At 40.0% G+C, this 27,876-nt stretch overlaps 1 long non-coding RNA gene across 1 annotated transcript; it reads left to right on the top strand.

Annotated features, from left to right (window-relative positions):
* The first annotated feature begins 151 nt into the window (after positions 1-151).
* On the top strand, positions 152-27,209 carry LOC143682935 (uncharacterized). Its single transcript, XR_013175373.1, has 3 exons — positions 152-235; positions 18,357-18,465; positions 27,096-27,209. It is a non-coding gene; the product is annotated as an uncharacterized LOC143682935 (long non-coding RNA).
* Positions 27,210-27,876: the final 667 nt, after the last annotated feature.

The following is a 27,876-nucleotide window of genomic DNA, read 5'->3' as shown; positions in this document are numbered from 1 at the left end:
ATTTGAAAGTGTCATTTATGTCTTGCTGAGACCTTGACTGACATAGGGAGTTCTCAAATAGCAGGTCCTGGAGTTAGATGTATGTCAGATGAGAGGAGCAGCTGGAGCAGAACCTTTCAGATAGCAACGAGGTTCTAGAGTAGAACAACTCCAGATTGGCATGGTTGCAGAGAGCCGACTAGGGGAAACCTAGAGAGGAACAGTGGTTACTGAGGGACACTGAAAGTGTGAATAGGTGTGTATGGAAGAAACTGAAGGTGTCAGAGGAGTTTAATGGGATGATTGAGTGACAAAGGGACAGCAGAAACCCTAACAGTTTTATAGCTATATCTCTTCCCACCCATTACTTAAAAGTATACAACTTTGACGTTTCAACGGAAGCTAAAAATCATGAATTTTTCTTTCCTTTTCCTTTTGACATATTAAAATATATTATTTTAGCTGAAGAACCCTTTGTTCTTTAGCTGAGATCTTAAGGGGAAGCCCAAGGTGTAAAGCATACAAAAGCTAGAGCTCTTCATGCTGAACAGGGAAAGGGAAAGCGTGTGTCTGAGCCTTTCTCACTCACACCCCTACAGTGATTTCTGAGGGCACGTGTCAGATTCTTTGGCCAATGTCATCTGGAGTCAGAATTAGTGAATGTTGTGTCTTGGAGGTGGAACTTCTGAGATGTGTAATGAGAGAAAAATAGACTCTTCAAAGTAGAACCTGGAAGCTTGGCCACAGGTGTGACTTTTGAAAAACATATTTGTAGGAATGACAAAATACATCTAGGTAATGTCAACATAGTTCACAAAAGTTCCACTTCAGTCTTAACTTGTGCCCAGCCCAGTACCAAACAGTGACACAAAGCCATGATTCCTGCTCTCAGGAAGCTCAAAATCCAAGAGATAGCATGCAAGTAAATGTTATGATGCAGTGCGCTGGTATCATAAAAAATAAACAAATAGATGCTACCATTAGAACTGATAAGGCATGAGGAGTGTCCCATTGTCTTTTGGAGTATAAGCCACAGACCAAACTTTGAAGACTTGATAACATTCCTTTTGGTCTTATTATTTAATGTCTAGAAACTATGAGGTAGACCTGGATTTATGCTTCTTTACCTACCTGCAAATTATTCTCAACTTAAGAAGTATAGCAGATGGATGAATTCCCAACTATCATACTTTGTCAACCTTGAGATTAAGTACAAACAGTTCACCAGGACTCACATTTTTTTTTTTTTTTTGACCAGTGCTTCCCTCCCAGGAGGTGCACAGGTGGGAAAATGAGTGGGATCAGAACTCTTTTCCCCTCACCCAACATAAATTATTACTTTCCATTGGAGAATGGCTATTTGCAAAGTTGCCATAAATCTTACAAATGAATGTTTGTAAGGCAGCAGAGAGTAGGCTCTCATTCCCTCAAAAGAGATGGGGGAAGGGAGCCTAGGAAAATCATCTCTAACTTCCAAGATTAATAGGCAGAGTGACTTCAGAGCTTCAACTCCCAAAATAGCGGAGAGGAAGGCAAAGAAAAAAAAAGTTAGGCATGCTAATTGCATTGTTACAACTTAAATTGTACTCAGATGCGAGCTCTGATGTGCCAAAAACAGTGAAGGCTGAGCCCGAAAGATCAGAAAAGTGACATCTGGTATTGGATGCCCCAGCAGACATGACTAATGCTGTTGGTATTGTGTAGATTCTGCCTTCACTAATTTAATATTCAAATCTGAGGGTCAGGTCCCACAGTGCTCTACAATAACACAAGACATGGGCTTTCCAGAAATTACCTTCTTGCCCCCAACGGGGCTATTTAAGGAGGCTGGATGTCGATCTTGCAGGCTGACCAGGACAAGCTCTGTTATTGTTACATGTTCGCTAAGACCCTTTTGTTTCATAGCTCTCACACATGGTTGAACTATGAGGGAGCTCTGAGAACTCATCCATAACTTGTAATAAATAAATAACCTCCCCATAGTTTGCCCCTCGGATATTTGCTTTATGCCAAAACATTTTAGTTTTACACATACACATGCATGCAAATATCTTTCTCCACTAAAAATAAAAACCTGATGTCCCCCATAATTTCTGCTGCTGACACTCAAGTATACCGCATTGGTTTGGGGTTGGAAGTGGGAAGTACTTTGCTTAAATCAACAGAGTTGCCCTCCACCCTATGTGGATATTTCCAATTGTCAAATTTATCAGCTTTGCAAATATTTGCTGAATGCCTGCTGAGTATAAAGCATGGTGCTAGGCCAGTGGCAGCTAAAGAGGAATGTTAAAATAGCATAAAATAACTGTGTAAATTGCAATTTAATCATACTTTAATGATTTAAAAAGCAAATAAGTTTCAAGTAGAGCAAGGCCTTCCTATTGACCTCTAACTGGAATTAAATAATGATGCAAGCTTTATTTCTGGAAACAGAATGATAACGAGAACTACTGTTTCTTGAATATTTGCTATAGGGAAAGCATTCTGCATTGTGCTAAGCCCTTCGTATTCAGTTATCTCCACAATCTTACAATATAGGTGTGAAAACCATCCCTGCTTTCCTGATGAGGAAACAGATTCAGAGAAATTAAGCAGCCCCTACAAAATGATAAAGCTCAGGAAAAACTGAGTGAGAATTCTATTTTAAGTCTGTCTGCTTTCAGAGCCTATGCAAGCTCCTCTACTCTGTGTTTTGCCATAAATGTCAATGAAGAAACCTTTATGTTAAAACCCTTTCCTTGAAGATCCTGATGATATACTATTTCCTTCACCAAGCTTGAGTATGAATGCCCAATGGCAAGAATCACCAAATGTCTTAGGAAGTTTTGTAGAAATTTACTTTCCGTGATGTTACAAAAAGTCACACTTTTCTCCACTTTCCAAATATAAAATTCTACTTTAAATTACTTTCCCCACCCTACTCTCTGCCACGTACAAATACCCAGCATCAATCTCTGCCTGAAGTGGCTATAAATGCCTGTTTGGTGGGATGCATCTAGTCTTTTATGCAGAAATTTCCTTCCTTTAGTTTCCTTCCATTTTTCTCGTGATTTGGAATATAATATTTGTTTCCATGATTCCCAAGGGAAAATGTAAATACCCCTCAGAGTTAACTCTTAAGTCAATAACTTTTTTTCTGGCATGGGCAGGCTATGGGAATTGAACCCGGGTCCCGGCATGGCAGGCAAGAATTCTGCCACCGAGCCGAGCCACCGTTGCAGTGCCCTAAGTCAATAACTTTGAACAAGAGAAAAAGTTTGGATTTTCAGAACAGACTGTCAATTTAGGAAGGACTGAGATACATGTCCCATCACAAAGGACCCCAGGCTGGGGGCTTCAAACCACAGAAGTGTATTCCCTCGCAGTTCTGGAGGCTGCACGTATAAGATCTCATTCATGGATGCCGGAGCTTAGGACGTCAACATACCGTTCTTGGGACCACAATTCAAACCAGAATACATGGGGTAGGCATATTTTAACAAAATTGAGTCCAAAGAGCTGTGGGTCAGAAAGAGTGGAGGCCACTTGGACAAGGAAGGCCCATTGAGTGCGTTGGGTGCTGTGTGGCCTGCCCTGGGTGTGGGTGGTGTGGGCTGAGAGCACTGTGGGAGAAATAGGGGGCTTCCTGGTTAAGTGGGAAGAGGAATGCAGGAGAGGAGAGGACTCAGGGCAAATATGAAGAACCTATCTTGCCTTGCAGATCATCTGCACTCTCTTCTTTAATTTGCAATTTATCTATTGCATTTATATAACACTTCTTATAACCTGGAATTTAGCACTTTTTAAAAAATTGTTTCCTTGTCATTTTTTCCCCCTGGGCTACAGAATCTAGGCCCTTTTAGGGAGGGCCTGGCTGAGGTTCTCTTTCACAGGAGGCCCCTGACTACCCCAAGGGGCATCTGGAGACAGTGCTGCACTGGAGAACTCAAAGAATTCAGTGCATCCTCCTGCCAAAGGAGCTCCACCAGCTCCCGCTGTGGCAGGGCCTTTTGGCAGGCCTGGTGTGTGGGCTGACCACAGCACACTGGGAAAAGCTGCCCAGGAAAGAAGGCACTCTCCTCTCAGAAATGAGGCTAAGAGGAGACTGGGCTATTTTTTAAGTGGGTGTTGGAAGGGGAGTTAAAGAAAGGGGGGAGGGTTTGGAGGAGGTAGTGGGATCGAGGGTTAGCTTTTAATTTTGCATTGAAGAGTCCGTTAACAATGCTTACAAAAGGAAATTAAAAGCCTGGAAGCAGTTGAGGTTTTTGTTATTTCTGGAGTTACGAAACACATCAATATTGCACAGGCCTGCATTTCATGTGGTATAACGATGTGACAGCCTTTGTGGAGAGGCTTTGGAGCCCTTTGAATGGCTTCCACGAGCAAAACAGCCTTCCCTTTATTATTCTGACCCACGGATAGTGTGTGTCCATTTCTATCACTCTTACAGGGCATGGTCCCAAACTTGTCATGAAGTGCACTCCAGCAATGGGCCTTTGGGGGTTTGAGGGAAAGAAGAAAGGGCTGCTGCAGCAGTGGCTGTGGGCTTGGGGAAGGGTGGAAGCCAGAAGAGGACCATCTAGCTGCAGTTAAAAGCAACAAAGGGATTCCTGATGGCTCTTGTGAGGAAATTGCCATTCCAGAGTATTTCCATGCATTCATAAGCAGGTACATATAGAGTGTCCTGGTGATCAAGGTACAGGGAAGGCAGCTTCTTCACCGGTGTGCTGAGGCTGAATGTCCTAAAGAACGATTCTCTCCAACTCATTCAGCTAACAAGTGGGTTTCATAGACCAGCTTTCAGCTGCAGAACAGGGTCTGTACTGGAATTTCTTAGGTTTGGATCCTGTGCCAGCAACCTTCTAAAACAATTTTTATTATAATTACTATTATAATACTCACAGTGACTCTACGGGGATAGAAATTCTTCTCTTCATTGAAAAGATGAGGAAATGGAGGCAAGAGTGGTAAAGTAATTTGTCCAGGCTCACACCACTGGGAAGGAATGGCTCAAAATGGCTCTGGCACGCTTCACCATCACCTCTACTCATACCTATACCACATTCTATTACTTACAAAGAATCTTGTTGCATTGTCCATTTATTCGTTGTATGACAAGTGTATATCATAAACAGCTTTTATAATTAAATAATGATTTTTAAATTAAGCTTGTCTGCATTATCTATAGGCATTTGAAAACCCCGTCTCCGTCTGCATCACATGAGGAAAACATGGTTTGCCAGAACTCTTGCCTTAGTCCAAGGCTCCTGTATGCCCCAGGCTTCCAAAGAGGAGGGGGGATTTAAGGCCCAGGGTTCTAGTTTGCTAGCTGCCAGAATGCAATGTACCAGAAACGGAACGGCTTTTTACAAGGGGAATTTAATGAGTTGCAAGTTTACAGTTCTAAGGCTGAGAAAATGTCCCAATTAAAACAAGTCTATAGAAATGTCCAATCAAAGGCATCCAGGGAAAGATACCTTGGTTCAAGAAGGCTGATGAAGTTCAGGGTTTCTCTCTAAAGTGAGAAGGCGCTTGGCAAACACAGTCAGGGCTTCTTTCTTGGGTGGAAGGGCACATGGCGAACATGGCGTCATCATCTCTAGTTTTCTCTCCTGGCTTCTGGTTTCATGAAGCTCCCTGGGAGGCGTTTTCCTTCTTCATCTCCAAAGGTCGCTGGCTAGTGGACTCTCTGCTTCGTAGTGTTGCTCTCTCTGAATCTCTTTCTACAAAATGTTTCCTCTTTTATAGGACTCCAGCAAACCAATCAAGACCCACTCAAATGGGTGGAGACATGTCATCCCCTAATCCAGTTTAACAACCATTCTTGACTAAATCACATCATCCAGGGAGATGATCTCATTGCAGTTTCAAATATACAGTGTTGAATAGGGATTATTCTACCTTTAAGAAGTGGGATTTATATCAAAACGTGGCTTTTCTTAGGGACCATACTTCCTTTCAAACCAGCACACACAGTTCCACTCACCTGCTGCAAGTTACTGCATCTCTCAGTACCTCCTTCAGACAGTGGGAAGGAAGAGATGAACGAGGTGATATCCATGTGCTGACCCACTCACACATTCCGTTATTTTAAGCTTTCTGATGCTCAGCAAATGATGTTTTCCACATCATCTGTTCTTTGCTAGGTCTTTCTATTTCCTTAATCCAGAATATGGACCTGTTTCAGAAGTTTGGGGTCTCATATTCTGAGGACTAGAAGACAGGGGCTGCACCAAGGTGGTAGAACAATGGAAGAGGTGAGTCGACTCTGAGGAAGCATCACCAGTCTACATCAGCACAACATTTTGCCTTGTTCCCTGTTGGATTTTGCTTAAAGAAAAGAAGACTGGGTGTGACTTGTATCTCCTTGGAAAATGGCCTAAATCATTGAAAGTTACTATATAGTTCTCTCAGTGGGAAAATAACTTTCCTGCATACTCAACATCTGAAAGAATTTGGCTCTAGTCTAATAAAAATCATGTATAAATGCAAACATTTCTCTTTATCTATTAGTTCCTTAGTTTCTTATGGATGTTGGGGAGTGAATTTCTAAACCATAGTCTGAGAACAAAGAGAACGGGAAACTTTAAAATATGTCGATTTGTCCACCTACCATTTGCTGAATCCCTAAAATTTATCTGCTGAAGACAACAGAAAAATCTTTAAAAGTTATTCAGTTTTCCAACAACTATTTGCCAAACATGCTATTTTTTTGTATCAAACATGCTATTTTTAAATTAGATCATATATTAAACCATATTTGTCATCATTTTTAAAACTGTTGGCTCTAAATTCTCCATTCATTATAATTAGCAGTCTTTCCAGAGAGGCCATAATTCCATACCAGCCCATTGCAAGAGCTCTTTTATACTGACCTTCATTTTACCATCTGTCCACTATAGAAGAGCCTTTACAGTTACTTTTCTTTGTTTGAACTCTTCTTTCTTGAGTACACATACTATGTTCCTCATTACCAAAGGAGATGGAATAACATCAGTTCAATGTTTTCTATCAGATCATGAAAGATGAGATCAAAAGAAGCTCAATTTTGGCAGTAGGCAGTATCAGCATTTAAAAAGTAAGTAAACTGTAGTAAATACTTATTCTATAAATTCATTTAAATTAATTTTTAAAAGAGAAAGAAATCTAAGGCTGGCGAGGAAAGTTTTCAATGTAACAAAGGAGGTTAATGTTCAGAAATACTGTCTTCAAGGGTCAGGAAAAAGAGTGGAGTCAAAGGACAATGGGATTTCCTTCTGGTCAATTGCCTGGATAGTCACAATGTTCTATCATGACAACTGAAGACATCGATGATATTGGAGATGCTGGGGAAGTTGGAAAGAAATAGCATCGAAGAGGGATGACTGGAAGAGGAAAACATCAAAAATAGTGTGAGAAAAAAATTGGTATTAATGCTTAACTCCGAGTAGAGGAGATTTAGATAGCCCTATTTGAACCAATGTTTTTCTAATGACTCACTATATAAAAAGTACTCTGGAGATATAAGACATAGCTTCCCTTGCCAAAGAGAACGTTAATAAAGCATTATCTTTACTTGTGAATAAAATAAAGACTTCGACTCTGAGAAATCTTCCCCTTCATCCCTTCACATTCAGGAGACTGCTCATGGGTCAAATGGATTCCCTTATGATGTTTTAGGTTTTGTTGGATAAACCACATCCAAACCTCCTGAAACGCACACAAGCTACATGCATGGAATGGTATGCTCCATGGATCCAGTTTTCCAGCACAAATTTAAAGCGAATAGTCATGGAAAGTGGCATAGCATACAGGAAAGAACATGGACCTTCGAAGCTGAAGCATAGGTCTAAATTCTGCCTCCACAATTTACTACTTATTTAATTTTGGAAAAGCTACTTACAAGTCTCTTCTTCATATTTCTTATCTTTAAATGTGAAAAAAAAAAAAAGATGAATTCAGCTTTTAAGGAGATACTGTAGTAGATCAAGAACCGGGGCCTTTTAAAGCACCAGGCACATTGAAATCAGTGAATAGCAGCTTCTATGGTGCAGGAATAAAATGAACATCTGTGATGTCACTGAAAAGAATGAGATTATTCTCTTAATCAAGTCTGGCTCCATGATTCACATGTTCCACGCAAAGTGGAAACGCAGGATCTTGTCTGTAAACATCACTAAGACGTTCAGGGCAGAAGCAGAGCTTTAAACCAACCATGGAGCGCTTCTGAGCCTGGGACCCTGTGGACCCCCGGATCTACACCCAGGAAGATGGCAATGCTCAGAAGAGACCCTTGGACATTTCAGACTTGTTTCAAGAATGGGGATAAATAAGTAACCAATTCTTGTTAGCATCCAATAGCCCCTGCTTCGGTAGCTCTAACAATAATAACATCATTACAATGGATATCCGGATAATAATCCAGATATCCATTGCAAAGAAATGGCCAGCCCCTTTCTTTCCCCTAGTTCTGTTTGTAGGGCCTTAGGTCACACTTCCCAAGGAAAATGCATTCAGACTCAAGTGCTGATGAAAAAAAGCCCCCATCAACCCTTCTTCATTTTGTAGCCTAATTGACCTTGGAAGCAGAAAAAGAAAAAACAAAACAAACACTAGAAAACCTGAGGCATTCTGGAGAATGATCAGAGAGAAAAATGTGTTAACAAATGTAATTCTGTTAAGACTACAAAACGAGAAGTCTACTTTCATTAATATCCTGAGCTGAATCCAGGCTTTCGTCTGATTGATATGGAGAGTCCCAACTGTGAGGCTGGGAAAGAGTCTGAGATTTATACACACTAGTGTTTTTTTTACAAGTTATGTTCATGTCTCCAGAGGCCCAGGCAGATTTAATAAATCAAATAAATAAATAAGTAAAAGAAACATTCTATGCTCAGTTCTTCACGCAAAATCTCCATTGTTGTCCAAGAGATTTCCACATGCTCAGCAAGGAAAGAAGATGGTTCTCCTGTTACCCATTATTTGAAGAAAAATGTCTAGCTTTGATAATGATGTAATATGGTTTTCACCCCCTGAACTTCATAGAAGTCTATTTAATTTTTGCCAATGTCCCCTTATGAACAAAGACGTATTTTCCACTTTTAATGTTGGTTGAATAGCTTGTGAATACTTTACAAGGGATATGTCACTGTTTTGGTTGGGTTTTTATGTGGTAAATAATTTCAGCTGTGAGAGAGACAGAGAAAAATCTGTACCACTTAGAGAATAATCTTCTCTTTGATAGATGAAAGAAAGAAGAAAAAGAGGGGGAGAAAGAGAGGGAGGGAGAGTGAGGCACAGTGAGGGAGAGAGAGAGGGAGAGAGAGAGAGAGAGAGAGAGAGAGAGAGAGAGAGAGAGAGAGAGAGAAGGAAAGGGAAGAGAAGGAAAGAAAAAGGAGAGAAAGAGAAAATAGAGAGAGAGAAGAAGGGGGAGGGAAGGACAAGTAGAAAGAATTTGCAACTCAGAAGTCCAGAAAAAAGTGAACTGACAGAGAAGCATAATGTTTAAACTTTCTAAAAATTGATCAATGAAACTCCATTATTATTTATAAAATCATAATATCATATAAGTTCGAACTGAGAGGGAACAAAGAAATCATAGAACAAAACCTTTATATTATAGATTAGGAAATAAAGCCCCGGGAAGTTAATTTAGTTAATAAACGCTGCTAGTTCAGGTTCTCTCTCCAGTTTCTAGCTACATTCCTGTACTTTTCCTACACCATCTCCACATAGAGTTTATTTCAGGGGAAGCTTTAAACTGAACTCTTCTCCCAGAAAATTTTGTGCAACCAGCTTTATAGACTTTTTACTATCTCAAACGATAAATTCACTCATTCACTTATTCTTTAAATAAAATAGCTATGTCTTTTAAAAGCTATACTCCCATCTTTGTGCTGTGTTTGGGACTAAAATAGGGACCCAACTCCTGATTGCAAGAGATAAAAAATAACGGAAAAAATAGAGCTATCAAAATGAAATACGACAATTAGTATCTAGGAAAGCCCATGCATTTGGAAAGAAATAGAGTGAATAATAAGCAACTCACAGTAACCACACAGTCGACGGCAGAGAAAACGTATACTAAAATTGAGGCACGTTTAGAAGTCCCACTTTCCAAAGTTGTACTTGGATTATGTTTGACGCCATGGTTCCGAACAGAAATTCTGGAGACATACCATATGGTTTCAAATCCCACCTCTGTGGCTCACTAACTATGAAGTCTTTATATGAACTAAAGCAACATCGGTGCTTCGCATGTTTCAAACCCAGGCAAGCCGGCAGCCCACACAGCCTGTCCCCAGCACTCAGCTGCCCCCGCCCTGTTGACCCGCGTGAATGCCTCTCTTCCTTTTCTTTTCAAAAAAATAGTACATACATGGATATATATTTTTTTAATTCAGATTTAACCAAGTTTTTTTTTCTTTTTTCTCTTTGCATGGGCAGGCACCGGGAATCAAACCCAGGTCTCTGGCATGGCAGGTGAGAACTCTGCCTGCTGAGCCACCGTGGCCCGCCCCAGATTTAATCAGCTTTTAACTTTCGCTTTTCTGTAACAATATTAGTAGTCCATGGCCTTCTTCAAGTCTGCCTAGCTTTAATCATGGAAAACTCACTCCACAGACTTTTCTTTTTAATTTTTTTGTTAGAGATTATAGATTGACAAAAAAAAAATCATGCAGCAAATACAGAAGTCGCATATCCTCCCTCCCCCACCTCCCCGTTATTAACACTTTTTCGTGTGGTACTTTTGTTACAGTGAGTGAAACAACACTACTAGAATTGTACTATTAACTGTATTCCATAGTTTATATCAGGATTTACTACTGTGTTGTACATTCCTCCATTGTTGTTGTTTAACTTTTTACCACAGTAGCCTGTATACAACCTACAATTTTTGCTTTGAACCACATTCAAGTATATAATTTAATGTTTTTAATTACATTCAAAGGTTGCATTATCATCACCATCATCCTTTACCAAAAATTTTCCATCACCCAAAACAGAAATTCTGTACCAATTAAGCATTAAACTTCTCATTCCTTACCCTTACCCTGGCCTCTCTCTCTCTCTCTCTTTTTGTTTTTAAAGAAAAACAAACAAACAAAAAAGAGTTCTTTTGCTAAGCCTTTTATTGGTAGTGCAATGTAGTAGAAGGACCTCTGAGCTCGGAATTGGGCACCAGGGTTCTAGCTGCAGCTTTCCTTCTAGTGGTATGACTTTGAACAAGACATTTAACCTCTGGATTTCAGGTTCATCACTTGTGAAGAGTTTGGAATGATGCCTGATACTGCATCTAGTTCTAAAACTTTTTAAAACTTCATTCTACATCACCAGGCAATGAACTGCTACAGAATTATTCTGCATTAAAGTTCCCTTAAGAAAAAAAAATGTTAATTACCTTTCTAGGTCCTAGTATCCTTCCTCCTTGGTAAAATGCAGGGTAATATTAAGCATCTAGCTCAAATGGTTGTTACAAAGATTAAAAGTGTGGATACATTTTATGTCATTTAGAACAGTGCCTGGAACATAATTGATAAATGCTAGCCATTATTATGAAGTTATGGAGCTTAAATGTACCCAGTGAATTGCTTATACTTGTTTTTATAATTGATTGCATCTTATTTTTATTTTTCTAGCTACAAAATATATGAATGATAGTATTTAAATCACAGTGCCCTAACAGAAAGGATAAATAACAAAATTAAGAAATGCTGCAATCTTGGCTGTTCTTTACAATTCCCTATTCTGTGGCTGGGGAATCGGCAGGTCATTACTGTTGTCTTAAAAAGAAAAGGCAGCACACGACCTCAGAATGTCCTCTTAGCATGTCCAGGCAGCTGCCTTCATGCTGTGGAAGAGTCACTGTGCACTGCTTCTGTGTGTGTCTGGGCTCGGGGAGGAGAAACAGGAAGCGACTCTTGGGGAATGGAAAGATCGTGGGGACTAAAGTCAGATACTGTCTTCATGCTGGCTTGACCAGTTCCTTGCTTGATCACAGGCAAGTTGTTCAGCAATCTGGGCTTAGTGTCATCATCCTGATTTTGTGGATATAATGTGAATAGCATAAGTCTATTATGAAGATTAAATGGGAGAAGGAATCCAAAGCCATAAATTTGCAACAAAAATATAAGGTAGGGCAGTGCAACGGTGGCTCAGTGGCAGAGTTCTCGGCTGCCATGCCAGAGACCTGGGTTTGATTCCTGGTGCCTACCCATGCCAGATAAAAACATATATATATATATATATATATGGTAATATAATCACTTAGTGTATGCAATATAATTCCTACTTATTGTTTTTATTTTTGACGTGGGCAGGCTCTAGAAATCGAACCCAGATCTCTGGCATGGCAAGTGAGAACTCTGCCACTGAACTACTATTGCCAGCCTTAATTATTCATTTTATAGGCTTTGGACAGAGGCAAAATTGTAAAGTTAATAAAAGACATTTCCAGCCTTTTCTTTTCCATCTCTACTGCTCCCTCCTGGCATTCCTACACCTTTCTTCTTAAAAGATGGAAAAGATCAGATACTTACATTCTTATTGAGCCTGATTTACACTGGGGTGTTATCTCCCTTAGGCATTTGCATTGCAGCACTAATGTACTGTCTTATTTGATGTTTGATCTCCATTTCAAAGCCCTACTAACTTTAAAGTCCACTCCCCCCATAAATTTGCTTTAGCATTTTGGAGTGTTTAAAGGCTCCTTTGGCAGCCCCTTCAATGGGGCAGCGGGAGCTGGGAGCCTTTTCCCAGTCTTCACACCTCTATCCATTAGACTTTAAGTCTCCTAAAGCTCTGGCCACTTAGGTGCTCTGATGCCCTCTCCCCTTCCCTGTGCTTGCCTTTCTGCTGCAGGTTCCCCTCCCTGTAGGGTATGTGGCTCCCACTTCTGCCCACCCCCACGTTCTGCACCTGAGAATCCCCAGGTCTGAGGCACTCAGCCCAGAATGGGGGTATGGAGGCAGCAGTTCTCTTATACTGGAAAGTGAGAGCCCAAAATAAGGCTGGGTTGGGGGGGATGACAGAGAACTTTATTGGCCAGATGAGAGTAAGTGGGTCTCAGGCTGGGAACAGAAAGCAGACCGTGAAAGTGTGAGGATAATGTGACTCCATAAGTCTTCTTTAATACTATATGATTCTTTAATAAGAACAAGCACTTATCACCTTGAAATTGTCTCTAATATCCAGCTCCACAGTGGTGTCAGGGTTCTAGGGTGTTAGGAGGTGTGCTGTCACCAGGTGGCGGTGAGAGGATAGCTGAATTGAGTCCCACATGTTGTTTCTGATGGGAAAACATCAAAATGTTGTGGGTCCAGTGTAATGTGCAGGCAGAGACAATGGAAGTAACTCCATTGTGAGTTAGAGCTAAAATTATTCCTTTTATTACCCTGAAATGTATTGCTCTTGCCCCTTGAGGAGCAGAATTCTCATGTGATTTGTCTTGGTGGCATCAACTCAGCATCTTTAAAGAACAGTTATGTGGATCTCCACAAGAGCCCTGCTCCCCACCCACACACCTGGCAGCCAGGAGTTCTCTGCTTGGTGATGGTGGTGGTTTTAGAAATTTTTCTCCTACATTTCTAAATTTTTCTAAGAATATTATCTGACCTTTTGAGAGGTTTCATCGATTTGAGATTTCTGTGTTGTTACTTCACTGCTTATTTTTCCTGTTTTATTGTGTACTTTGTTTTGACTTTTCTGCATGTTGACTTTATTTAATAGCTTCTCACCATCTTAAAATGGAAAGAGAAAGTGGCAGTCAGGAGGAGACCATGATTTCTCCAGAGTTTAGAGAAAAGATACTTGATTTTCTGATTGATTGGTCAAGGACCTTGCTAAGACACCTTGAAAGTTTCCTGTGCTAATCCTAAATGAAGCTTTTATTCCTACTCTTAGCAAGCAAGAAAAAAATGAACAGGGCTTACTAAAGATTGCTCATATTTTATAATTCAGAACAGATCAAATTAGTAATGAAGAAAAGCAGAAAGATTATCCCCAAAAGTAAATTTAAGAAAATTAGTTATACTTCCAAGATAACTAAGGGCCTCTATGAGAGAATTTAAAAATAAAAGTACATAGTACCTGCTATACACAACTTTCCTGACAATCTTTCTAAGATCTCATTTGATAGGTTGTTTGATTAAGGAGGTCCTTTAGTGCAATATACCAGGTTAATGCTTAAGAAACATTGGACTAGTTTGTAAAGGGGGAAATTACCTAAGGTAATATATATCAACCCTGCTTCTTTTCATTATTCACCTTTAAGAGATTCAAAAGTTTAGGACATTTGCCATGGCCTGGCAACTACTAAGTAATTGGATCAAGTTTCAAACTTAGGTCTGTCTGATTTCAAACCAATGCTCTTTGTCCCACACTATGACGCTGGTGGAAAGTCTTGCAAATCTCTAAATTCTCGCTTTAAGAAGAACAAGATTGCATTATGATGGGCTAGACATGATGAATCTGTGGCTCTTATGTTTGCGCTAAGCTAACAGTCCACCCTTTTTGCCTGAGGGCCTACCCAACAAACAGCTGTGTCCCTTTGGTAAGTCCAGTCCAGCTGAGCTTCCTATCCTCAGGCTGAGGAAGTCTAAGACTACTTTTTTTTTGCCTTTCTCAGCCTCATCTCTTTCCCCTTCTTAGGGCAACATCACAGCACAGACTTTTTTATCAGCTTCCCATGGTGTAAACTACATCCACTCATCTCATACCAGAGCCTCCAGCTTCGTGATTCTGGCACTGAGTTCAAGATTTATAATAATTATACTCTATATGTCTATATAATCTGTAATTATATAGCTATAGTAATCATGTTCTCTTTCTTGATGGTCTGAGTTATTTAGCCTAATCCTATAGCCCAGTGAAATTTACTCTGGTCAGCAGTCTTTAGATCAGTGTTGTATCAGTGTGTTATAGAGATCTACCACAGATTATAAGCAATACAAATAAAAATATTAATAACTGATAAGATAAAACCTGAAAAAGTTATTATAATTACAATCAGTTATGTACATTATATTTTCCCTTAGGCCTACTTGCTGGTTTGAAAGGATGTATGGACCCAAGAAAAGCCATGTTTTAATCAAAATCCCATTTCATAAAGGCAGAATAATCCCTACGCAATACTGTATGTTTGAAACTGTAATCAGATCATCTCCCTGGAGATGTGATATAATCAAGAGTGGTTGTTAAACTGGATTAGGTGATGACATGTCTCCACCCATTTGGGTGGGTCTTGATAAATTTCTGGAGTCCTATAAAAGAGGAAACATTTTGGAGAATGAAGGAATTCGGAGAGAGCAGAGAATGCTGCAGTACCACGAAGCAGAGTCCATCAGCAGGCGACCTTTGGAGATGAAGAAGGAAAACGCCTCCTAGGGAGCTTCATGAAACTGGAAGCCAGGAGAGAAAGCTCGCAGATGACGCCGTGTTTGCCATGTGCCCTTTCAGCTGAAAGAGAAGCTCTGTGTTCACCGTGTGGCTTCTTACTTGAGAGAGAAACCCTGAACTTCATCGGCCTTCTTGAACCAAGGTATCTTTCCCTGGATTCCTCTGATTGGACATTTCTATAGACTTGTAACTGGGACATTTTCTTGGCCTTAGAACTGTAAACTAGCAACATACTAAATTCCCCTTTTCAAAAGCCATTCCATTTCTGGTATATTGCATTCCGGCAGCTAGCAAACTAGAACAGCCTAGTTATCTTGTAGGGTAACTTCATAATAGGGACTTATGAAATCATTGACTGTGTATCAGTTTAACTTTGTGATAAATTGTATTGATTTTCAACAATCGACTCCATATATGTACATAATATTCTGTGCATAGTATTCATAGTTCTTAGGTTTTGCTGAGAGGACACTACCAGAGAATTATCTGAATATGGAAAAGAGCTGAATACAGTTATTTGACTGTATCATTTATTTTGATTTTCCCGTTATTCCAGCTACTATTGCTATATAACAAATCACCTTAAGAACTTGCAAAACAACCCTTATATTAGGCTCCCGAATCCAGAGGGTCCACAATGTTTGGGATCTTAGCTGGAAAGACTTTAAAGCCAAAGCTAACTTCACAGCTGAGCCGAAATCATCTAGAAGCATCTTCATGCACACGTCCTGTTTGCTCACATCTGCCATGGGCGATGCTGGCTGCAGGTTGGGACCTCAGCTTAACTGTGGGCCAGAACACCTGCCTGATGCCTCTCCACATGGTCTCTCAGTAGGGGCTGCTATGCTCTTCCTCACAAACCGTGACTGTGCTCCAAGAGGAGGTGCAGGAGAGTGAGGGGTGGGCACGGCATCTAATGCTCTAGCCTCAGGGGACAGGTAGCATCACGCCCCTCACACTACATCAGCCGCAACATTTGCAATGATCTGTCCAAGTTCCAGGAGAGGGAGGGCAAGGACTCCATCACTCAACAGGAGGAGGATTAGGGTTTTGTGGACAATTGGAATGTAATCTCACTTTAATTTGCCCCATCACATGAAGAACATGTGGGGCTATCTTTGGAAAATATACGTCTGCCATAGTCCACTTCTGGCTACAAAAATATCCATTCTTCTTGCCTTCCCACAGGCAACATGCACTCATTCTCTTCCCTAAGATTTCCAAGTCTCATACCACTGTGGCATTTGTTCAGAATCTAATATCTCACCTAAATCAAGTCCAGGTCCAGAAAGGCTCCTTGGTGCAGTTTCTCAGGTGAATTTTCTTGAGTGACACTCATCTCAATCTGAACATACATGGAGTAAAGAGACGAATTACCTCCTGCTCCAATACTCAACACTCAGTGGTAGACCATGAGGGTGTAGAAAGGATAACCCTCTTACACCTTCATTCAAAGAAGGGGGAAACCAGAAGACACATAGCAGTCATTTGTGCATAGCAACTACTCTGATTACATCTTTCCAGAGGTGATTTCATCTGTACAAATATTACAATAGTAGCACCTTTGATAATATACCAATACTATATGAATATATGAGAAATTAAACTCGGTAAATAGTTTACCGAGTAATTGAAGTAAATATTCTTCAATTATCATTTCATATATTAACCTTGTTAGGCCAAAATGCTTCATTGTGTTCCCCTTAAACGTCTTTCTCAGACGTTCCATCAGTTGTATAATCATGTGGCTTAAAAATATATCTTAAAAATCGCAATTTTTCTGGATACATTCCTTTCCTCTCAACAATTTTTTTTAAAATAGTCAGAATAACATTTAGATGATATTTCACTGTGGTAGGCTAAATTCTATGATAGCTCCAAGATTCTTGCCCTAATTCCCGGGATTGTGAAGATGGATTTACTCCAGTAATTAGGATTATGTGGTAGAGTTGAATTTCAGAATGGGAGGTTCTCTGGGCCTAATCTAATCCCATGAGCCACATGGAAAGGATGGAGAGCAGTCTCCAAGAGCTGGGAGTGGCCCTCAGCTGACAGCCAGCAGGGAGATGGGGCCTCTGTCCTTCAACCACAAGGAACTGAATTCTGCCAACAAGAATGAACTTGGAAGCAGGTATTTCCTCAGCTTCATGGTGCTGCAGCACTCTCTGCTCTCTCTGAATCTCTCACTTTCTCCAAAATGTTTTCTCTTTTATAGGATTCCAGTAAACTAATCAAGACCCACCCAAATGGGTGGAGACATGTCATCACCTAATCCAACTTAACAACCACTCTTGATTAAATCACATCTCCAGGGAGATGATCTGATTACAATTTCAAACATACAATATTGAATAGGATTATTCTGCCTTTATGAAATGGGATTTTGATTAAAACATGGCTTTTCTAGGGTACATACACCCTTTCAAACCAGCACACTCTACAAATGACGCCTTGGCCCAGCTGATATCTTGATTTCAGTTTTATGACTCTAATCAGAAAACCCAGCCATGCCACGCAGACTTCTGACCTACAGAACTGTGAGCTAATGAATAGATGTTGATTTAACCTGCTAAATTTGTGGTAGTTTTTATGAAGCAATAGTACACCCACTGAACTGACTTTCCTTTCCCACTTATTACCTGCTTTATTATATGTAGAGGTAAATTCCTTTGGAATGTGGTCTGTGCTGGGCAGTGGGCTGTTCCAAGCTGAATATCCATGGGTTTGTTTCAATCAGACCTTGGGTCAAGTAATGACTCTTTCATGTGATTGCAAGTGAGTTACTTACCCTTAGCATTTCTTGTTTCTGTTTCCCCAGAGAAAGTCTCTTTCAATGTATATTTGGAGGGAATCAATGGGAAACATACAATAAGAGCTTAAATTTTAATTTACTTGCAGGCAATTCTGTAGAGGTTTTAACCAAACAACATTTAATATAAGAGGGACACTCAGGGAGAGTAGGAGTCCCAAGCCACATTTGAAATATCATTGCTGAAGAGTTTTCCTCTATTTTTATTTTTCAGAATTCCACTTGCTTTTAACACTTTGGAATGGCAGGGAGAGTATTTTCCCAATGAACCCTTTGAAACCTCTAAAGCTCAGACTGAGTCCCAAGGGAGAATTCCACGTTTGGTGAGCAGTTAGAAATGTTATCTAACTTTTATTTGATCTGAGTGAAATGCCCTAAGGGTTTTCACTAATATTAGGTTTTTGAAAATCAAGTGCAATTTCAGAAGTTTTTCTCGCTGTTGGTCAATTGTTTTTTAACAGGGGAGCTTGTGTTCTGATAGTGGTGGTGGTAGTTGTTTTGAGTAAACCTGACCATTCGACACTACAAGCCCCATCCCTCCATGTGCCAACATTAGAGAAGTGCCGGTGGAATAATCATTCAAAGGGAAGACAGGATCATCACTTCAAATAAAGGAAAATACTAAATATCAATAGTCTGATGTTGCCTCTATTTTAGATCATCTTATCTCCTAAATGAAAACTGTATCCTTTGGCCAAAAGAAAAAAAGGACAAGAGAAACATGAAAACTATAAATTGAACTTTTGCCTCATATTACATCTCCTCTGTTTACCCAAATCAATTTATTTCTGTTTGTTTTACTGTCTATCTGCTGAAAACATATCTGAATCCAATGGAAATGTAAAACATGTGATTTAAAATAGTTTGAGAAGGGAAAAAGGAAGCATGCTGTTAAATGTTAAAACAGGTTCTGTGGTAAATTGTATACATGCCCCACATCAAAAGTAAATTGAAGTTAAAATAAATAACATTACACTGAAAGTTGAAAGAATATAGCAAATCATAAAGATGGTTGTATACTAATTGAGACCATTTTAATTGTTAAAAGATTTAGAGAAATAAACACTGTGAATGAGAACCCAGTGCTGAAAGACCAGTGCTGCTCTGGTTTGCCTGTCTATGGCCTGACCCCAAGGCTCTGTTCAACCCCAGCTTCTCCACCCAGCATAGGAAAGATGCTATTCAGAGACTTCATCACTGGTCCATGCCCAGGAGGCCTGGGGACATTTACAGTCCCCAAAACTGGTGCAGAAACTTTGCCCTGTCCATCTTTGTTGTCCCCATCTCCGAAAATTCAGGATTCTCTGCAGATGTGCCCTTTAGGATTAGGCTTGGTTTGTTTCTCTCTCTCACACCTGCAGTGTGTTGACCTCACCCAACTCCTTGGTTCCTCTCCGCGTTCCGCTGTGATGAGTCACTTTATATAATAAGGCGTCAACATGACCAACGCTTCCTTTTCCATCTTGCGCTGCTTTCTTACTCATACAGGTCTGCAGGACATGACTAACTCGGTTCAAGAAAAAAATTCTGTCATTGTGTGAGAAAAAAAAGAAATTAGTTGTTGTCTCTCTCTCTCTCCCTCCTCAAATCTGTTGAGTTCAAATCAGATGAATCAAAATGGTTTTCACAATGCAGATCTACTCGTTTTCAAGTTCTGAAATTCTTCTGGAACTCTAAGGAGGTATCAAAATTTTTGGTTTGGGAAGTTTTGGGAAACAAATAGTGCATGTATTTTTGTGAGTCTTCTAAATGTATATAACATTATTTCTGAAACCAAACTTTTTTTTCTTCTTTCTCCAAAGTTTAACCTTATCTTTACCTTTTAGGGACATATTACTTATTAAGATTGGTCAAGGAAAAGACCACATACAGAAAAACAATACGAGTATTTCATATAGAAATGGATAATCTATTAAGCAAACAAATGCCATGAAGCATTTATTAACATTCATTACAGTATGTCAAGAATTGCCAAGTTTTACACACAATGTCACATTTAGTCCCTAAAATAACACTATCTCTATTTTATAAATGAGGAAAATTCAGCTTAGAGTGACTCATCACTCACTTATTTTATTTCTAAAGCTATATATTGGGCAGCTACTCTGTGCCAAGCCCTGGGCTTTGGAGGTAAAATGGGCACCAAGACCCTCATAGCTGGTTCTCATGGGACCTCTGCAGGAGAGAGAGCTGTTGTCTAGGTTTTCCAGGGTTGCTACACAAATGCTGCAGGCTCCTTACTGTCTTACAGCATTAGAGGTCCAAAGCCCACCCGGAGGTGTCCACAGGCCATGGCTTCTTCTGGACCGCAGCCTCCTGCTGGTGGCTTGCTGGTCGTCGCTGAGCAGTCTGCCTCCACCGTGCGGTGATCCGTCTCCTCCTCAATCCTACTACTGCCAGATTTCTTACTTGGTCAAGGATTCGATCCTGTTTGCAAATGAGTTCCCATCCAGAGGACCAGGGACTAGAGCTTGAACTTCTCTTTGTATTTGACGTGATTCAATCCATGCCCAGTAGTTCTCACTGATTAGGCAGCAGATTCAGAACTCAAATCCAGATCTGCCTGATTCTAGAGTCAGGGACTCATTGGCTTTTCTATATCTGCCTTCTCTCATAAAGGAGAATAAAAATGGTGTTGAAAACTAGACAAGCCTTTTCCTTCCACTTCATGATTGCACTTCAATTGTTCCCAAATACCGTAGACCCCAAGAGGGTAAACAACATTTTCCCCCCACTTACAACCCATCAGGAGCATTAGCGTCATGTCATCCACTATGGTTAGTCAGCATAATTCCAGTAATGTCTTTGGTCAAACATTTAGTTACCAAATGGGCACTCAGTAATTGTGGATATTATGGACAAAACACCATTAGTATTAACTTTTATAAAACAATTCTTTTTTACTTTTTCATCTGTTGTTTCTACATTTTAAATGTTGCCTTATGAAATGTATATGTGTTTAAATAGGGCTGTAAATTCAGAACTTTATAAATTCAGAACTTTATAAATTATAAATTAGTGTGTGATTTGGGTCCTCTCCTGCATTTATTTTTCCTGCAAAATAAATCAGCATCATACATAAGTCTGAGATGAACCTAACAAAATATGTCAAGAGCTAATTTATCATTTCTTCTACACTGCAGACCAAGTTCAGGGGAGGAAAATAAATCCATTCCAGTTGTGGCACACACTGATTAAAAATCGGTAGACTCAGAGTCATTTCAGGGTGATAGGATCATTTGTTATGGACAAATAAATTTATAAAACAAATAACAAAAACAAACAAGCAAATAAAAACAAAAGTTCTAAAAGCAAGTCACAAGAGAAGATAGAAAACCAGTTTAGGAAGTGTGAACCAATCTTAATTCTCGGGACCCACTATTTTTCTGTTCTTAATAAAGAATTAGTGCTCTTACATGTCAACACTCCCTGGAGGAGTGTTGAGCACCAGAGACTTCCCCTTTGCCCAAGGATGAGTCACCAGTGCAGGGTCTTGCTGACCCGACCTCCTACCAATGAGTGCCTACTTTCCATTCACAATACCTACTTTTCTATTTCATTGGAAAGAAACCGAAAACAGCACCAGAGAAACTTAGAGAATATTTGTACATGCAGCCCTTTGATTCCAGAGTTTGAATGGTTTTGTTTGGTTATTGAAAAGACTAAACATTCTGGAAAAAATTTTTGGTGGTTTCATGCATGTCAACTTGCTGCAAATAAGCAAAGGGTATATCCTAAGGACTGTGTATCATGTGCTGGCTCAGCGGACTTTCCTTCCCAGAACGCCAGTTGGTGCTCAGTTAAGATAATTGCGAGGCTGAGAACAGCCCTCTCCCTCCAAACCATGGTGATTATATTGTTCCTTAGAACTCATCTCAGTAGATACAGCAATCCTTGAGTGGTACGAAATACAGCATTGCACTGGGAGTGCCTTCAGAGCCAGGTTCAAACACATCATGAAATCTGTGCCTCTCTTTACTAATGAAAATGAAGCCACATTTTCCTGCTCTTTAAACTGTGCTGCAGTCAGTTGGACTGTGGCTGGTGTGTGCTTGCCTTTACACCATTTGATTCCATAATAAGAACCACATGAGACAATTTTAGTTTATTGGCTCTTCAGTTGCCAACATGGCTCTTGTACAACTAATAAAATAAATAAAAATATTTCCCTTGTGTTTTTTCTTATAAAGTACACTTGTTATATAAAGGATAAGCACATACCAGTCAAAACTTGATCTGGCATGAGCAATATTGCCTTGCTTTTTCTTATATAATAGAGAGCAAAAGAAACATATTTATTAGATTCCTAACAGCCCGGTTGGCTTGCACTGGCCTTTACCTACACATTAGATGTTGAAAGCATTTGTTTAGAGAGAAATAGTTAATGCTGGTGTCTCGGTAAAATTTCAAAACCCAGTTGCTAATGAAAATCCATCTCAAGGGAAATTATTCAAAGTGAAAAGCCTAGAAAACTGCATGGCTTCATATTACCACCGGGTCCAGCCCTGCCTCCAGCAAGGTCAGCTCCTGAGAAGCTTTGCCAGCATTTCTCTGCTGCAGGTGAGGAAGCCTAACAGGAATCAGACCAGTGTTTCTAAGGTCAATACTTGGTTCCAGGTCAAGACTTAGAGATTGATCTGGGTTTTAAGGTTCCCGTAACAAGACTCCACCAACTGAATACCTTAATATAACGTTTATTGTCTCACAGTTCTGGGAGCTACACATCCAGAGTCAAGATGTCAGCAGGGCCTCACTCCCTCGGAAATCTGTAGGGAATGTCTGCTCCTTGCTTCTTTCCTGGCTTCTGGTGGTAGCCTTGGACTCACTTAGCTTGTAACTGCATGAGTCTGCTTCTCCCATCTTTATATGGCCGTCTGCTAACTGTCTCTCTGCCGTGTCCAATTTCCTCTTTTTGAAAGATCACCAGTCACATTGGATTAGTGCCCACCCTAATCCAGTTTTGCTGCATCTTAACTAATAACATCTCTAAAAACCCTATTTCCAAATAAGGTCACCCTCATAGAAACAGGGGTTAGGATTTGTATTTTGAGGAGACACAATTTAACCCCTAATAAGTGAAAGATGGCCTTGTTGAATGTACTTTGGTGCAAATTATCCTGCCTTGAAAGATGTGGTTGGTCCTCAGTTTACATATAGTCATTATTATTTGGAATATTCAAGAACCCATTCATCAATATTACCCTTTAATATATTAATGCTCGAGACAACAATGACATCAGAATAGACACGCGACAGAAACTGACTTTCTTCTTTCCCATCTTCCTGAGGGAGCACCTGAAAGCAAACAGCAGTGGGGACCATTTGACCTGTGCGGTCATCACTGAGAAGCTTGTTGTTCCTGCAACAGGTCCATGAAGTCCCTTGGAGGTCTCATCACTTACCTTCCCGTTTGTGGTCATCAGAGGCCTGAAAGACAAGGAGGGTCTCACAGGGACCTAGGCAGGTGGAGCCTTTCTGCAGAAAACAGGGTAAACCTTTGAGACGTGCTTCTTGCTCCTAAGCAGTGCTTCCTTGGGAAGAAGAGGTTACACCACAGAAGACTTGAATCATACTGCATAAGATTTGAATTTAATTAAATAGTTGCAAGAATGACTTTATAAGCTAACTTTACCAGTCATTTTTTAAAGAATGAAACCTGTCCATGTTGTTTTAATAAATTTTGGAAAGAAGATTCCATTTGCTTAAACTCTTTCATTCGCTGTTTTGATCACTTTCTATCATTCTATCCTGAGAAATCAGAAGAAGAAGAAAAAAAAAAGGCATTCTCTTACCCAGACCTTATAAATTCCACAACATCGTATAAGTACGAACATCTGTCTTAAGGGAAAGAAAAAAAGGGCATATACTCTTTAAAGAAGCCAGAAAGACGTTTTTATTATCATTGTCAGATCTATAATTGGTAAGGCTATGGAATATATGAAAAATGCCTCAGCAGTGCCAGAGAAATGTAATTTGCTGGGGTGAAAGAATATTGCTTTTGTTTGTTTGTTATGTATCCTAATGCATATTAATAACAAATTCATAAAAAACGAAAATGCCAAGTGTAGAAAAGGCAGAGTATTTCGGGGTGAAACACCATAAAAGAAAAAGATTTACCAATAGATTGAAATGAAGGGACAGACTTGACCTGAGTTTGATGGGCACAGAGGCCTAACTTTGGCCCCCCTTCAGAGTGTCCAGATCAACATCGAGAGGCTGGGAATATTACTGCACAGGAGACACACAGCCAGCCAGCAGCAGCCTTTCTCAGCAATGTTGCTTCTCTTTCCATGTCAGGGTTAAGGTCATTTTTAGGGCAGGGTGTGGAAATGCGGAGACCAAGGTTGTCTGCAGCACACCTGGGCTGTGAGAAACAGGGGGTTTCAGGTACAGCCTCTGGATACCACACAGCCTAGACCTTACCTACTTGACCTCAGCCCTGTACACGGCAAATATAAAAATAAAACCAGACATTTCAGAGTCATGGACTAGCAATATCAGGATGGATGTTTCTGAAATGCTTTAAGATCTTCAGAAAAAGATGAGCATTGTAGGCAGTGCTTTATTACTTAGCTGTGGTCAATACGGTCTCCTAAACTAGCTATTTTTGGGTAGTAGGGAGAGGGTTGAAGTGGGTTGGTAGATTTTCAAATATCATTTTGATATATTTCATGGGGCAGAAATCGTTAGCTGTTTCTAAATGTACGAGTTACTGAGGATTGGGTCTGAAAATATATCATGTTTCCTATCACCTGTAGCTTATTCTCATATTTCCTTTACTTTTTTCTAATCCCTCTCCTGGAATGCAATGTAGAAAAGATGAAATTGCCACTGGAAATGGGGGAAACAGAGGAAAGTGTTTGACTTCAGGACTCTAGAAATACTTAACCCTATTTCAAAGAATAGATTGATGAAGAACTCAATAATATTAATGATTATCATGAAAAACACCGTTAATATAAAAGCTAGCATTGATTGAACAGTTACTCTAGGTTGTGTGCTTCTGTATGCGCTTTACATACAGTAGCTTGTCAATCTTTGTAGCGTAATTTTTGCCATCATTATTATCATCATTGCATTTTAATATGAGAGAATTGAGCCAGCTTCCTCATATTTCTTATCACTTTTCCTGCAAAGTGACTGAACCTTCCTAATGTGTCCATTGGGTTTAAAAAGAGCAGATGCTGTTATCCCGCTGTCAAAAGAGGGCACACAGGCATCGTGGTGCACAGAGCACCCTTGGGAATCTCTGAAGTTTTAGATTTACCGTGCTCGGATCTTCATCTGACAGTCACAGAGAAGGACGAGGTAGCCTTTAGAAATCTTCTATAAATGGGTGCGGAGCCAAGGTGGAAGACACGAAGGTGGTCACCGATAAGGCCTGTGCTGGAGCGCTGGAAGATTCGCTTATACCTAAGCATCTTTCTTGAAGAGAAAATAACTCAAACTTTCAAATCAGCAAAGTCCGTGTGACTTTGAGTTGCCACAAGGATGGGCTAAGACAGCGATGTCAGTGCTGGGGTAATGATAACACTTCAGTGCGTCGTTGTTTTCCCTTCCCCTTTCATTTAAAATGTCAAGGGCGCATGTTCACACTATGACTAATAAAGAAATACATATGAAAGTCTTAGAACCTGCCCTGAGGAACTCACAACCCACTGTTATATTTTGTGACCTAGAAAAAGGCCCATGAGCTTCTAAACACTTTTCAGTCATTTAGGTAAAATTATTCTGACTAACGATATGACTAGAAACTCAAGAATCTACACAAATATTTAGCTTGTACAGAGCAGCACACCGTCTCACGTTGTCTTTGGAAGGAGAAAGAGCAATGTCATTTCAGTCCATGGTATTTACTATCTCTTGGTCTTTTCCTGTTTCTCACCAGGTTCTTGTAAAAGTTCCTGATAGTTAAAGAAAATCAGATTTTAGAAATGGACCTTCATTTATAACCTGCTGATTCACCTAGATCAGGTTACTGGGAAGAAATCCAAGCCAGACCTCCTGACCTACCAGAAACAGCATGAAGTATGCGCTGCCACCAAATCCTGATTCTGTGGCTCTCACCCTGTCACTAAATATGATTTAGAAGAATCTTTGGAAAGTCAGGTATAAGGATTTAGTGCTTCGCATGGAGGTGACAGCTGCTGGACTGGCTTTTTTAGTAATGTAAGCAAGTAATTTATTAAATGGCTCAGTCATTAGATATTCCAGGCCTTTAACACATTCTTGGGAACAAGGGGACTTACAGCAGTGAGAAGATTAGCATTTCTCAGCAGCAAGGATTTTTGACAAGATTAATGAGGCACAGGGTAGATGGATTTGTTTCTTCCCTTTGTGTCTGCTCTCCTGGTTTCTTTGCCCTTTATTTGGTTATCTTCTCCCCTGTGGCACCTGCTGTCACTAACATGCATGAGATGCCAAAACAGCATTCCTTTAGATCAGCACTCTTCTCACCTTCTTCGCCCCCCTTTCTTTCTCCACGGGAGTTACTTCGTTCTCCTCTTCTGGCATTGGCAAGGACACTGTTTCAGTTTGCTGGAAGAAGTGCCTGCCAGGCTTTTCATGTTAAAAGAAATCCTACAATTATGAAAAAGATCAGAAGCGCTTCTCGGTGGCTTCTTTTACACAGAGAAAACAGTAACATAGGACATCGTTTTTAAATTATGCATGTGCTCTAATCCACCCTGCGTTGTCCATCAGGTTATCACCACTTCTGTGTGGGCCCTTTTGGTCTTCAAGCAAAATATAATTTGCTTAATGTACTGGTCATTTGCTCAAATGTTTATGTTCCCATTTTCTTTCACATGTTCTCAGGCGCAAGAGACCCCCGCACACTGTTCTGCTTTTGTGAGCTTGCGTCTCTTCAAAAAGATTTATATCGTGCAGAATAACAACGTGTGCTTTCCTTTAACAAAGCCTCTAACTTCACTTCTGTTTGTTCTTCTTCCAGCTCAATTTCCCCTAGATGCCTTCCAGTAAGCTGCCATCCTTCACTCACAGAAGTCTCCTAAGTGTGTCCTGGTTTCAAGAAGGCATCGTTAAAACACATTTCCTGCATCTTATAAAGGCTCATGTAACAGAATCTTCCGCTTTTGTTTTCAGTATCTGCCAACAAATCTGTACCATGGTCCCAAGCACTAGTTATTTTTAGGGCTAAAGTAACAGCCAGGGTATAAAAAAGCTGGAGTTGGTAAGCGCCATGGCTACCCACTGGTATTCCCAGGTTAGAAGAGAGTCTGAGAGTCTGGGGGTAGAGAGATCATCAAAAGGCACACAGGAGACTGGGTTTCAGGAGTCAATGAAAATGCTTCTCATTTATTTTTATTATTTCATCATTTTGAATTTAAAATTTGATACTTTATCATTTGTGATTTGATTATAAGACTTTGATATAAGCAGTCTATAAATAAGCCCCATGAAGTTCAAGAAGTAGATCATTGAATCTCAGGAATCACGCAAAATAAGTTCTAGTTTCCAGGAAAATTTGTTTTGTCTTGGGCACATCTATGAATCTCAATAGCGCATCTGTGGGTAGAGTCTTCCAGGGGTCTTCAATGGGTACTTGGCCAAAACACAGATGAGATTTCAACATGTTCAGGAAAAAGATTGTTTACATGTTCTTAGATCCCCGAATAGAAAAAAATGAAAAAGAAATAAATGGACAAAGGAAAGTAAAAGTGGAGTTTCTCACTTTCAATCTAAAGGCTACAGTATTGTCTGTACAATGTACT

The sequence above is a fragment of the Tamandua tetradactyla genome, chromosome 5 (genome assembly GCF_023851605.1).
Source record: "Tamandua tetradactyla isolate mTamTet1 chromosome 5, mTamTet1.pri, whole genome shotgun sequence".
In the NCBI taxonomy this organism is placed as follows: Eukaryota; Metazoa; Chordata; class Mammalia; order Pilosa; family Myrmecophagidae; genus Tamandua; species Tamandua tetradactyla.
Note: the sequence above shows the minus strand (reverse complement) of the source record. Positions and strands in the feature narration are given on the sequence as shown.